This window comes from Pinus tabuliformis, chromosome 8, assembly GCF_031772625.1.
Source record: "Pinus tabuliformis cultivar Carrire ecotype Pingquan chromosome 8, CPIR1, whole genome shotgun sequence".
Lineage (NCBI taxonomy): Eukaryota > Viridiplantae > Streptophyta > Pinopsida > Pinales > Pinaceae > Pinus > Pinus tabuliformis.
Window position 1 is genome coordinate 1633246030 of NC_142294.1, and position 15416 is coordinate 1633261445.

At 39.1% G+C, this 15416-nt stretch overlaps 1 pseudogene; it reads right to left on the reverse strand.

Annotated features, from left to right (window-relative positions):
• Positions 1 to 1007: 1007 nt before the first annotated feature.
• On the reverse strand, positions 1008 to 15083 carry LOC149242393 (uncharacterized; annotated as a pseudogene).
• Positions 15084 to 15416: the final 333 nt, after the last annotated feature.

A 15416-nucleotide genomic window follows, 5' to 3' on the forward strand; every position in this document is an offset into this window, starting at 1 on the left:
TTTACAAGATATCGACTGCCCTAGTTTGAAGTAAGTTGCTGAAACTGATGCTGCAACTGCAGAAGTGAAGTTTGACCTGCGTGGACTAGAGGATATGCTCATCTGAACTACGTTGTAGGTTCATTTAAACCTCCTCTGGAAGCCGCAACTTTTGGTGGTGGAATCAAGCCGATCCGACGATCAGTTTGTGAGATATCGTCTGCCCTAGTTTGATGATGAAGCCGCTAATGTTGATGCTGCTGATCTAGGGTTATAAATCAAATTTATTGTATTATTTCTCTCTGCTGAATTATTGAAGACAAAAGAAGATTTGATCAAAGTGTTTCCCCACACATTTTGGGGTTTGTCCCTAGCTAGCCACCACATCTTGTGTCTTTTGTCTTGGCTTGTTTTCTGTCGATTGTTTAATGTTCTATCTGCACTTTACTTTATGTACATGTGATTGCTAATCTGTGGAATACAATAAGAAAAAGAAGTAAACTGTTATAAGCATAGAACATACCATAACTTAACAGTTTCTTTGATGGATGCCTAGTGAAAATTTTGCATAAGGAGATGTTAGACATATGTGCAGGGTGATGTTGTTACCAATAAAGAGAGAGAATGATTAAGGTGAAGCTTAGCTGCTATAAAAGATTCAATACATCAAGGCATGACAATAACAGTGCACAAAATCATCATAGAATCACTTCATTGATTCTAGAAAAAGCCCTCCAATCATAATATCCTCCCCGAGGCAATGTACTCAACTTGAAATATCCACAGCCAAATTTTAAAAGAGAAAATAGCAAAAAAAATTAGTCTGACTATGGGATTTCTCCCCCAAAACTCTATGCCAAAATGAGAGAAAGTACACCTCTATTTATAGAGAAGATGCTAAACTTCCTTCACAATAAAATATTATGCTTTACGCTAAATCCCCTAAGTTATCCCATAGAAGGGTAAAAGGCCCCCTTCAACAATTAATTATCCTAAAATAATACAAAATTATCTTTCAATGCCCAATGTACAAAGTCTAGGGGCACAAAGCCCTCAAAAGATTACCTATCTCCAAAAATGAGGGAAAAAATGGGTTGTGATTCAACATCCAACCTCCAAAGGCCCTTCATTGCACAATAATCCTTCAATTGGTTTTCAAAACAATGATAAAACCCTCCAAAGTGGGCCGACAAGCCCATAAGGGTATGACCTTCCCAAACAATGTGGTCCAATGTGCTCAAGAATGCTCCAAAAGATACCATCAATGTTAATCCACATCCTCATCTTGAATAGAGTTCCCCCCAAGTCATGCAAGGTAACTTTCCAAGTGAATTCATATCACAAAAACTTAGAACTATGATAAAACTTCCCAACATAAGCCAACCATCTCATTATGCTCCATGGACCCCTTTCAAGCTAGAGAAATCCTCAAAAGAGGAAATTCAGCCTTCCAATTTTACCAATAATGGTGTGACATTTCAAAGCACAACCACAATACTTTCAAAAGATCCCTCCCAAAGATAGGCAGGTGGGCGTCAAAACTGCATGATCAGACCCCAAGCCTCCGATGGGTTTGCTCTGTCTTCAAATGTACTTCCAAGTAAACGCTGCCCCCAAATTTATGATCAAGACCCTCCAACCCCTGCATACAGTGACAGCTCCAAACAGCCACGTCAAAATATCAGAACTTCAAACCAAGCAATGCTCAACCGAAAGGGTCGGCCAACACAAAATGGTGTAGCGTTTATATTAAAATTTGTCTCCAAGTGTCGACCCTACTACATGGGTTGGCCCACTTAATTTTTTCCAGCGCCAAACAAGTGTGGGTGTATATATATACACACACCTTGCCGAACAAAATAGCAGTACCCTTAATGCAAAACTGCTCTGAAAATTCGGCCCAGTCTATTTGATTCCCATGACCGCAGGCTTTAGATGCTACTGCAGAGGTTCCAGACCACCATTACAGGTCCGAGGCACTGTAGCTTCCTGTGGCAGCGCTCCTTTAACAGTTTGAAGTTAACAGTGATGTCGAAATCTTCTGCTGAGAGCATGCTTCCTTTTATCAGATGCCAAGGTGATGACAACAGTATTCAAAATGTGCATCCAAAATATGGATGCATTACATCAGACTCCTATGCATTAAATTCTGTGTCACCTCATATGTTGAAGCTGGTTCATCCTTCTACAGGTCTGAAACAGAGTTCTGACGTATGCTATGTATACATATGTACTTTTAGGCTGAATGCATCACATTAACCATTTCTTCAAATGCTATTACATTTTATGCAAATTTCTGGGTGTATTTTTCATTCAAAATAACTTCAATTAACCGTATATTAGATTTTATGGCCTCAATCATGTCAACCAAATTATCATAATCAGGTTGCTTTGAATTAAATTTTGATAATTTGGTTGCAATGGCTTGGGATGTGTGCGCAAAGACTAAACCAGCTCGCGTTGATGAACATCTGGAGATGTTATTGAACCGACCTGCCTTGGCCGTAAATAAAATAACTTATGACTAAAAGAATGGAATGGTCCCCAACCGATACCCATGAAAGCTTGCTGATCAAGCTGATTGCAGCAAGTTCACAACAGATAGACGCAGAGATAATAGTTGTCTCAGCTACTACAATTTGGACAACTAGAACAATTTGGGCAACAGAAACTAGTCAATCAAGGTGTCTAATTAAAAAAGATGCTAAGACAAGCTGTGACAATCATTACTATTACTGTATCCTATAATGGGAGCACGTACTCGATATATATGGAGTCTGGGCATTCAATGAATGAAACAAAAATATTTTACACAACCTCAAGAGTCAAAAACAAAACAAAAAGGAGGCATTCCAAAGCAAACTACAGAAGTGCAAAGAAACCTCAGTTGAAGACATCGAACCGGGTTAGTCCATTTAAGTACAACTCACCATTGAAGTTCACAAGGTACACTCTATCAATGGCAATGACAAGCCACTAATCATTTTATCAAATCAATTCCAGATTATTATTGCAAAAAATATCATTGAAATTTTCTTGAGGCACTTCATCAGTTGCAAGTTGCAGCACACTAACTGTTAAAGCCCATTCCATTTTAGATTGATGAACTGGTGTATTTAATCAGGATGTGCAGCCCACTTAACCCTGTACCAAATGTGTTTTCAGAGTAAACACCTCGTGTACTTATGGGAATTCCACTAAGATCACTTCATTAACCTGAACTGTCAAAATCTGTTTCAGAGCTTGCTAGCGCATTATTACCAAAGTCACACCCTTGTATTCCATTGCCTACAAGTACTTACTGTTACAGCGATATCTTTACTGAGGCTGTTGGTTGTTGCAGAATACGTCAGTGCCATGTTAAACATTTTCTAAGATCTCTTGCAATGGTCTATTAGACTCTTGGAGTCTGTCTTCCTTGCATAGTTCATCTATGAGGGTGGTAAATGTAGTCATATACATAGTCACGAGGTCTCTTCGACTGCTATCTTTCATCACTTTAGATAGCGTTGACTTATGAAGATTACCAACATTGCTAAGTCTATCCATCAATGTGTTGTACGTAACATCATCCAGGCTCGAAGCCTGCTCAATCCCATAAAAGATTTATTAAGTTTTGTCTTGCCCGTGATGCTTACAGAGTCCATCTATTAATGCGTTAAAGCGAACTAGGTCAGGCGTGAAACCTTTCCCCAACATCTCTTCAAGGAGCTCCCTGGCTTTCTCTAGATTACCTACCTTGCAAAACCCATCTATAAGTGTATTATATGTGATGCCACTAGGTTGATCACCTATTTCAGCCATAACATCTAACAACTTCAGAGCTTCTTGAAGCTTCCCTTCTTTGCAAAGACCAGCAATAAGAACATTGTATGTGATAATATCCGGATTGTGCCCCTTATGCAGCATCTCATGAAGAACTTTCGCGGCCTCCTTCCACTGCCCTTCCTTGAAGAGGCCATCGATAAATGCAGTGTATGTGACAACATTAGGGCATATGTTTTTGTTGTGCATTCCATAGAATAGCTTCGTAGCCTCCTCCAACTTGCCTCCCTTACAGATACCGTCGATAAGTGCATTGTATGTGACAGCATCAGGGCATAGGTTTCTGTCGGACATTTCATAGAAGAGCTTCATAGCCTCTTCCAACTTGTTTTTTTGGTACAATTTTTTTATATTTGTTATTGTTAATTGTTGTGGAATTGTGGTTTTTTTGTATATTTCCTTCGGTGCTAACAATAATTAATTACAACATCTATGAATTATTGTTAATTGTTGTGGAATTGTGGTTTTTTGTATATTTCCTTTGGTGCTCTGGAAATTTGGTACATATGGAGTTAAGATGGATTTAGGTTGGTTATAATAAAATTATAAATAAATTTTTCATAAATAAATATCGTAATTTAAATATTATTTTAAAATAAATTTAAATAATAATGATTCATATTTCACATCACATAATTAATAAATATATACAAACTTAATGTTGGAAATACTAAGGCACCAACCCTATCTCTATGAAGCTCCAACATCATTCTTCAATTTGTCAAGATAGGTTTAGTAATAGTTCACAACTCCCAATGTCTCCTTCAACGAGCCCTGTCAATCTTCAACAATGCCTCCACTTAATCTCCACGTCACTTCATTAAAGAAAACCTTGTCTTCACATGAAGGAATCTCCACAACTCTTCATGTTACCCAAATAGGATTTGCAAAGTTACTTCATGATGATTTCAACAATGCATAATGGTCTCCAATGATGTCTCCAATATCTGCTAAAGCTTTTAAACAAGATATCTACAATAGGTTGCGTTAATCCTCAATGCTTGCACCAAACAATTCTCTGTTTCAAGCCTCTGTTCACAACGCTGAGGTAACTGCTTCAAGAGTGATTGCTTCAAAGGTTTGCGATATGCTTACCTCACAAATACTTCAATGTTGAATACGTGTTTAGCTCCCTTCAAATGATGAGAGAACTAACACTGGTCCAAGGTCATACAGATCTGAGGTTAGACAGGTCCGAGAATTAATCTTTTCACAAATCCGAGACAACAATATAGAACTTAACCGAGCTACTAAATGAACCTCCACAGGACTGTTCTTCAAGTCGCGGTCTGCACTTCTTCTACAGATTAATTGATCACAAGTCCGAGCCTTCCAAAGATTAATTCATCAAGTTTAACCCAATCAAAATTCGCTCCTCCTTCTCGGCCTTAAGCTTTCTTTCCTTTGCTCTTCCACGTTCATGAGTTGTGAACTGTATCTTCCTCTTTGTGATGGATGACCGATTTAGATACTTGAAGTGAAGTATTTGACTTGTATTTATATGAGTTTTACCAATAAACGAAAAGACACGTTTATTAGAGGAGAGGTTGACTTGTGCATGAGGTGGCACTTTGACAATATATTCAATAGCTGTCAGAAGGGGTCTTTTGATAATAGTGGACCAAATATGACATAGTTTCATTGAACAGAAACCACATTATAATAGATGTTGGGAGGTCCCACATGCCACATCATCACTTTACTCCTGCATATCGCAACCACATGAATATCAAAGATTTTTTAAGTTGTGCACATGCCAAAGTTTTGATATCAACGTCGTCGATATTCTTATAACATATATCACCCCTATTTTCTCTGACCTCCGACATAGCAAATGCGATATTTCAATAAACGTGTTTTGATAAATCAATTGGGTTTGCAACATACTCTGACCTTTGATCGATGCAATATTATATTAAACGTTTTATGATAGAGAAATCGGGTCTGCAATCATATCACAATCAAAGGCTTCAATGTGACATGGCTTCAAAACTTACGATATGAAAGTTGCGATGCACGGATGCAATATTATATTAAAGTCATTATAATAAAGTCAATCGGGCCTGCAAGGCATATCACAATCGGAGATTGGTGGATCTTATCGGAGGTCCCATTCCAAAAGCCTCGATAAAGGGAGGATACGATTTTACATTATCAATGTTATGATAAACTAATCGGGTCCACATCAGTAATCGAAGTCGGAGCTGGAGATCAAAGATCGGGGTTTCTGAGTAGTGACACATAAAAAGCGCCGATATGATTTCTCCGATGTGGTTCTGGACATTTCAACAATATGTTTCTCTTTGCTCCTCCGATATCATTGTTTCTTCCCTTTGGCTCTTTCTATTGGGCATATGCGGTCTTTTCTTTGGATCTGCTCCTCCTTGGCTTGCATATGCTTTCTTTTGGCTTCTGATGACTTCTCTTTGATGGCTCTGATGGCTTCTAATGACTTCTCTTTGACGGTTTTGATGGCTTCTGATGGACTGCTTCTCTTGGATCTTGAGTTGTTGCTCCTGCTCTTGACTTCCAATGGCTTCCAATGGCTTTCCTCCTCTTACTCCTTGGGATTACTCCTTGGGCCAACTGTTTCTATTATGTCTGTATATATATTCAATGTTTATGCTATATTGAATCCATATGGTCCTCCATCTCATCATATGATCTCCAACCATGTCGCCATATGTCATCTTCTTGATATAGCATCTTCATAAGAACTTTCATTATTATGATCAATGGGCATCTTAGGGCAACATCACAGTTCATAAAAATTTTCCATCACAACCAATGCAATGATTGCACCACCATGGGCTTGCGACACCGAAAAGGTTCATCACTGTGTTATAAACAATTAACGATTACTTAACTTTTGGATTACGCCTGCAACTTCTTCTTTATTATATGTTACCTTACGATGATTGCACCACCATGGGCTTGCGACACCGAAAAGGTTCATCACTGTGTTATAAACAATTAACGATTACTTAGATTTTGGACTACACCTACACTCTTCTTTAACTTAGTTACAACTTCTTCTTTATTATATGTTAGGTGTTATGTGCGGAAAACATTAACTTGAACATAAATCATATAACAATGTGATATCAACATTAACCAACAAGTTGTGAATATCAAGAAATGAACATATTTTTATTATATTGGTTTTTGTACATCAAATGGGAGGTTGGCCAAAGAGGGTAGCAGCACTCCATTTATAATTTCAGATTACAACAGTTCTTTACAGCTCGAACGAGGGTTTCCCTTGACTTTCCCAACACAAAAATCTCAACAAAAATCGCAGACTACCTTGCCCACCCTGGGCAGGCACATGCCTGTGTGCACTCCTATCTTTTGTTTATTTCCCACTCACTACCTCAGAACACTCTGCGATATTCCAAACCTTCGCCCTATGAACTTGTCTTGCGATATTCCTTACGATGATGCTTTAGCTCCATGCCTTAGCATATATTTATATCCAACTGCCTCATCGTTGGGGTGCCCTGGCCATCGATTGACACCCTTGCAATTTATCAAGCGGACATTTCAAATTAGATTTGTGGTTGCACACCCACCACCTTGTCGTGTATGACAAGAAATGCCCCCACACAGTGCTCGGGTGCCCCACCTTAATGCAGGCGCACCCATGGGTGTGGGGATCGCTGAGTAGTGTCGACGTGATGATTAACGAGCCGACCGTATTACTTCTCCAACTGGCCCTCCACTTGAGTTGTGCACTCGCCCATCCATGTAACATGCCCGTACTCCATGCTCATTGCCTTGGTGCAACTTGAGCCCACGCGGCGTCAACTCATCAAAGGGTCTCAAGGGTGCATGGTTGGGTGCTCAACTCTCCTTGGGGCAGCGATGCCAACTCAGGGTCCTAATATCCTCCCCACCTCGAGTCATTGGCGTCCTCCACAATCCTACTATCCGAGCTAAATCTGCCTCAAACTCAGCAATCCCATTCTTCCATCTCCACAACGAATCCTTAGTTTCCCAACCACTTTCCTCCATTGTATTCTTCCATAGCACAAAGTACTCTCTCTTCATGTGGCTCCTGACTCCAATAGCCTTGAGGTCCAAAATCTTCTCCAAAACTAAATCTGATCGGTCTACGATCAAGGCTAGACCTCTCAGTTGCATTGCTCTCTCAGGATCATTTGCATCAAGTATGCCTTTCTTTAGTTGATTCACATGGAACATAGGACCTCTCCAATCCTTCGTTTCACTCTGAATGAACCTTCAAACTTCATTATTAAAGACTTCATCGTCCCATTTGGTGGTGGAAACTAATCTTTTGTCATCCTTAGAAAAAACATATCTTCAACTTCAAATTGTGTGTCTCGCTTATCCTTATATGCCCATCTCTTCATTATGTTTGTTGCATCTATCAAATACACTTGTGCCAACTCCAAGGCATTTTCCCATGTTGGCAAGAATCTCTTCACATGTGGACTCTTCACATATCCTCATGGTAACATTGTGTGCAGTGCGACATGCATATGTCCATTAACCAACTCAAACAGACTATACCTTGTCGTTGAACTCTTCTGCAAATTGTAGCTGATCTAAGCTTTATCCAACAACTCATGCCAATTTTTCTAATCTTCCCTCACATAGTGCCTCAAGTAGTCCTCCAACAACGAGTTAATGTGTTCAGTTTCCCATATGTTTATGGATTATAACTCGATCTATGCAACAACTCCGTCCCAATCAACTTGAACAACATGGTCCAAAAATTAACCGTGAACCTCGTACCTTTGTAAGCCAATACTCAACAACATTCACCAATACTTCACAACATTTTTGGAGAACAACTCAGTTGTCTTCTCTACTCCACGCCACATTTGCATTGGAATGAAGACGACATGCTTGGAAAAATGATCAATAATGACCATGATCTCATTATACCCCTATACTTATGGAAACTGAGTAATGAAGTCCATCGAAACACTCATCCAAGGTCTCTCTGCAATTGGAAAAGGTTGCAACAACCCTCACTATCTTTTGGTGTCTGATTTGTCTTCCTAACAAATGATGCAAGTTTTCACATACTCCTCTACATCCTCTCTCATATTTTCCCAAAATTATCCTCTCTTCGACAATGCCAAAGTGCGACACTGCCTTGGGTGGCCAAACCAAAGAGAATCGTGGCACTCCTTCAAGAGGTTCCCCCTAAGTCCTGATGAATTCAGAATGTAGAGATAGACACCATAGAATAAGAGTCCATCTCGCATAAAGAACTTTCTTGTCTTTCCTTCCTTTACCTACTTCATGATACTTTTTGCTTGAGTATCTGTCTCTGAACTTGCACGAAGTCTACTCTGCAACTTCTCACTCATATGAACTTGACTCTCACTTGATCCAATACGGTCTTCTTCCTCCCCAATCGCAACCAACTATGCCTTCTTGCTGAGGGCATTTGCTACAACATTGAGTCTCACTGGCCTGTACTCAATCATCATGTCAAATTATGCGAAGAAGTCTTGCCAATGAGCCTGCTTTGCTGAGTACTTTGGTTGAGATGCAAAGTAACTCGTTGTAACGTTGTCAGTCTTGACAACAAATTGCTTCTCAATCAAATAGTCTCACCATACCTGTAAATAGTGGATTATCGCAATCATCTCCTTCTCATGAACTAGATATTGTTGCTCTCTTTCCTGCAATTTTCAACTCTCATATGCCACCAGATGTCCATATTAAATGAGCAATCCCCCAATTGCAAAATCATAAGCATCCGTGTGCACTTCAAATGGTCACTCAAAGTCAGGTAACTTAAGTATCAATGTTGTAACCACCCTTTTCTTTAATTCTTCAAAGACTTCACGACATGTTTCGGTCCAATTCCATCACTTGTCTTTCTTTAACAAGTTTGTCAGCGGTGCAATTATCTTGGAAAAACCCTCTACAAACCTTTGTTGGTAGTTCGCCATCCCTAAGAAAACTCTCACATCATGGGAATTTTTTGGTTCCTCCCAATCCTCTATCGCATAAACTTTTTCCAGATCCATCCATATGCATCCTTGTCCTATCAAGTGTCTAAGGAACGAAATCTCAGATTGGGAAAACATGCACTTCGACTTCTTCAAGAACAACCAATTCTTTCTCAGTGCCTCGAATACCAACGTCAAGTGCCTCTTATAATCCTCAATTGTTTTTCTAAGCTACACAAATATTGCATTGTTAATTTGTGTCTACTAGTGTACCACTAGGGAAACCAGACTAGTAGCACACTATAAAACTTTAATTTATAGCTAGAAAGCACTATAACAGTCCCATTGAATATAAACAAAATTTGATAATATAAGCATTTGGCTAGAAGGAGAATTTGCCTCTATAATTTCAGGGGCCTTTGTGTTCTCCTCAGAACTAGAGAGATTCATGTTAGCTAGTTTATTTTCCATTAGAGAGACCTTAGAGTTCAAGTTCTTGAGTTGGAGTTGCACCTCTTCAAGGACTTCTTGTCGTGTTTCTAATCATTTTACTAAGAATTTTCACATAAATGATTTGATTTGCTAGCACAAATCAATAGTTTGATGGTACCCAGTTTGCTTAGTGTGGTTGTTCCCTATATCAGGGATTCAACAACCCAAACTTTCCTCTACTTCTACACTGGACAAGATATGACTTTCCAGATGAGCTTCGTGCTCAGAATTGTGAAATTCCTTGCGAATTGAGGGGGCAATGTCCCCCCAAAAAATGCAATAGATCTTTCAAAAATCCCTTAAAGTTCTAGTCCTAAGTGGTTGTATAGAATTTTGATGCCCCTTGCGACTAGAGGAAGATGAGGCTTTTTTCATATTTGTCATGGGTTATGAAAAAGAAGAGTGGGATTGCTTTGTGACATTGTTAAGGAATAGAGAGGCAAGGGGGATTACAAGGAAGCTCTTAAGAAGAAACTGCAAATGGGGAGTAGGGAAATGGAAAGACAACAAACTACAAAAAGAAAGAAGCGATCACCATCAAATTGACACAAAGGAAAACTAGACGGAGAGGACAATGTTCGAGGAGGATCGGGGCAAAACCAAGGGTTTCACAAGATGGGAAGAAAGAAGGTAGATAAGGTAAGTGTAAGATAACATGTGACCAAGACAAAAATGGGCCACCATTCACCAAACATAGCAACCAAACACAGAAGGAATCGAACTATAGAAATCCCAATACCTCACAGAGTATGAACTAGGAAGATATATGAAAAAAAAAACAAAAGAAGGAATGAAGATGTCAAGTTGAAGTAAATCCACATACCATAGAGCAATTATGAATACAATCATTCAACTTGTTTCTTGGTGCCACCACCAATTTTGAAGGTTCACCTAGAACCACCAAAGTGTAATAATGCATGGGTGTGAGAAGAAACAACATGGCCTTTGGAATGAACCACACCAATTGCGAAGAAAACCTCAAGCTCTTGTGCATGTACATGAAGGCCTTTCTTATGCCAAGTGTATTAAATTTGTTCGTTAATTGACAGCATGCCACGTTCTAGTTCGCACGGGATTTTATGAGTGTTCACCCACCAAAAGGGATCAACCATGAAATTATTGATCTTCATGATAAAAGTAAGAAGTTGTGGATGTTATTACGTTAAAATTTTGTTATTATTTGTAATAAGGAAATGCCAAAAAAACACAAAGAAATGGAAGAGGGGCCATGCAAGCCATGCACTCTTTGACTTCTCTCATTGACTCCCCTTTGCATTTTCTTCACTTTGTTATTTTTCAATAAAAACTATGATTAGTCATGGTGGACCACAATGTCTTTAAAAACATATTTTTTAAGTTAAAAATATTTCTTTATTGAGTGTAAATTTGTTTTGATAGGTGTAAATGATTAAAAACATATTTTTCATATTAAAAATATTTCTTTGTTCAATAGAAATTTGTCTATATATATGGATGAATTAACTATACCATGAACATAAAAATGCCCACTAGCTTCATGCAAAACTCAGATAAAAAGTTAATAAGTAACAACAATATTCAAACTACAGTATTCAAACTATGGATCCAGACTGCTTGTACATTGTATCAAAGTCGAGTCTTATGTTATGATAAAGATCCAGTCTCAAAGCTGGTTCATTACTTTACAGGTCTGAAACAAAGTTCTGAAGCATGCTGTGTATACATATGTTCATTTAGGCTGAGTGCATCACATTAACCATTTCTTCAAGTGCTGTTACATTTTATGCAAAACTGGTATATTTTTCATTCAAAATAACTTCAATTCATTTATCGCCTCAAACATGTCAACCAAATTATCAGAGTCTGGTAACTTTGGATGAATGTTAATCACCCTTTGTGGCTCTCTCCTTTGATTACTCCAATTTTGTTGAGGACAAAATTGTGGGTTTCAAGTACGTTAATGCTTTTCAGTTCTAGGAGCTGGGGTTTTAATCTGGGTGCAGTAAACTGAAAATTTCAAAAGAACTAGCATTCTCATTGACCAGGCCTTTCAGAGAACATTCTTTCCCTTTGTGTACTATCCCATACCTAGGGGTCAGAGTGGAAATGGAAAATGTGTTCCCTGAATTCCAACAACTATTGCACTTGTTTGGTATGTGTTCCCATAGACAAACCTAGCTCCCATTGCTTGTCGTTGACCATCTGGAGATGTGATTGAATCCACATTCCGTGGCCGTAAATAAAATATCTTATGACTAAAAGAATGGAATGGTCCCCAACCGATATCCTCTTTGAGCAGCATACCCTGATTGCAGCAAGTTCACAACAGATGGGCACTGAGATAATAGTTGCCTCGGTTACTACAATTTGGACAGCAGCAACTAGACAATCAAGTAGTTGCAGGTGTCTAAATAAAAAAAATGCATTGTAACTAAGACATGCTGTGACAATCATTACAACTTTTGTGTTCTATAATGGGAGAAAGTACTCGATAGATATGGAGTCTCGGCAAGTACTCGATAATGGAGCCTGGGCATTCAATCAATAAAGCAAAATATTTCACAAGGCCTAAAGAGTCAAATACATAACAAAAAGCAGGGGCATTCCAAAGCAAACTACAAAATTGTAAACAAACTCAGTTCAAGACTTCAAACCAGGTTAGTCCATTTAAGTACAGTTCACTATTGAAATTCACAAGGTACACTCTATCAAAGGCAATGACAAGCCACTAACCATGTCATCAAACCAATTCCAGATTATTACTGTGAAGAATATCGTTGAATTTTTTCTTGGGGCCACTTCATCAGTTGCAAGTTGCAACACACTAACTGCTAAAGCCAATTCCATTTTAGATTGATGAACTGGTATATTTAATCAGGATGTGCAACCCACTAAACCCTTAACCAAATGTCTTTTCAGAGAAACACTTGGTATGCTAATGGGAATTCGACCACTGAGATCACTTCATTAAGCTGAATTGCCAAATCTGTTTCAGATAGCTGAATTGCCAAATCTGTTTCAGATAGCTTGTTAGTGCATTATTACCGAAGTCAACCCTACACTTCATCCATTGCTAGTCAATTACTGCTACAACGATATCTTTACAGAGATTGTTGTTTGCTGCAGAATATGTCAGCTTCATTCCAAACCTTTTTCAAGACCTCATGCAATGCTCTATTGCCCTCTTGGGGTGTGCCTTCCCTGCATAGTTCCTCCACGAGGGTGGTAAATATAATCATATGTAGTTATGAGGTCTCTTGGAATGCTATCTTTCATCACTTTAGATAACTTATTAAGATTACCAATATTGCAAAGTCCATCCATCAATGTGCTGTATGTAACATCATCAAGGCTCGAAGCATGCTCTGGAATCTCATAAAAGATCCGTTAAGCTTTCTCTTGCCTGTGATGCTTACAGAGTCCATCTATTAATGTAGTAAAGCGAACTAGGTCAGGCATGCAACCATTCTTCAACATCTCTTCAAGGAGCTCCCTGGCTTTTTCTAGATTACCCACCTTGCAAAACCCATTTATAAATGTATTATATGTGATATCATCCGGTTGATCACCTATTTCAGCCATACTTCTAACAATTTGAGACCTTCTTGAAGCTTCCCTTCTTTGCAAAGACCAGCAATAAGAACATTGTATGTGATAACACTCGGATTGTTCCCCTTATCCTGCATCTCATGAAGTACTTTGATGACCTCCTTCCACTGCCCTTCCTTAATGAGACCAGTGATAAATGCAGTGTATGTGACAACATTAGGCAACATGTTCTTGTTGTGCATTCCATATAAGAATTTCCTAGCCTCCTTCAATTTGCCTTCCTTACAGAAACCATCAATAAGCATACTCTATGTGACAACATCAGGGCATATGTTTCTGTCGAACATTTCATAGAAGAGCTTCATAGCCTCCTTTACAGAAACCATTGATAAGCACACTATATGTGACAGCATCTGGGCAGATGCCCCTATCAGACATTTGATAGAAGAGGTTCGTAGCAGCCTCCAACTCGCTTCCCTTACAGAAACCATCAATAAGCGCATTGTATGTGACAACATTTGGGAATATGTTTCTGTCGCACATTTCATAGAAACGCTTCCTAACCTCCTCCAACTTGCATTCCTTACATAAACCATCAATTAAAGCAGTAAACTTAATAACATTGCGATTACACCCTTCTTTTAGCATCAGATACAGTAGTTGATTGGCTTCTTGGAGCTTACCTTCTTTGCAGAGTCCATCCATCAGAGTAGTAAATGTAACAGTGTTGGGCTCATGACCCTTTTGCAGCATAACAGCTATCAATCCAAAAGCCTCGTGAGTCTTCCGTCTCTTGCAGAGCCCATCTATTAGGGTGCTATAGGTAAAAAGATTAGGAAGCTCTCGTTTGTTCACCATTTGATTGAACAGTTTAACAGCATCCTTCATCCTGCCCTTCCTGCAAAGCCCTTTGATGAGGGTATTGAATATTACGACATTTGGAATATAGCCATGTGCTTCCATTCCTTCAAACACTTTGAAAGCATAATCCATTCTACCTGTTTCACAATGACAGTTGAAAACAATGCTCAGAGAAATGAGATTCGGGACTATGTCTGCTTCAACCATAAGTCTGTAAACATGCAACGCTGATTGATGTCGGTTCCGTCGGGCTAGGCTACTTAACAATAGATTGCAGGTGTTGATGGTGGGATCAGATTTAGCTGAAAGCAGATGGCTGAAGGTCTCAACAGCCTCCGTAAGTCTGTTGGTCTGGCAGAGTGTTTTAATGTGCGAGTCGCCACTCGCATTCGAGGTCAGAAAGAGCGTTGATAATTCTTATTCTTCCATCTGGAAAGCATTGCCCTCCTCGCTGTTTTTTGGTCGGCCTTTTTTTGCGAAGAAAAAATCTGTAACCTTTTATTTAAAAAATGAAAAGTTACAATTGCAGATGCTGATGCATTTCCATAGCTGCCCAGGTGGGCTCGGGTGCCTTGGCACCCTCCGCAACGTTACAGGACTAACGTGCTAAAAGAAAGAAAAGAACGAGAGAGCGAGAAAGAGAGAAAAGAGGGAGAGAGAGAGGAAGAGAGGTGAGAGCAAGAAAAACTAAAATGCATTTGTGAGTAAGACTCACGCTTCAGGTTTTTCTTCCTTTTTTCTTTTCGACCTTGCGCCATACTCCTTGAGTGGGCTCCATCGAGGCAATAACTAACTGTG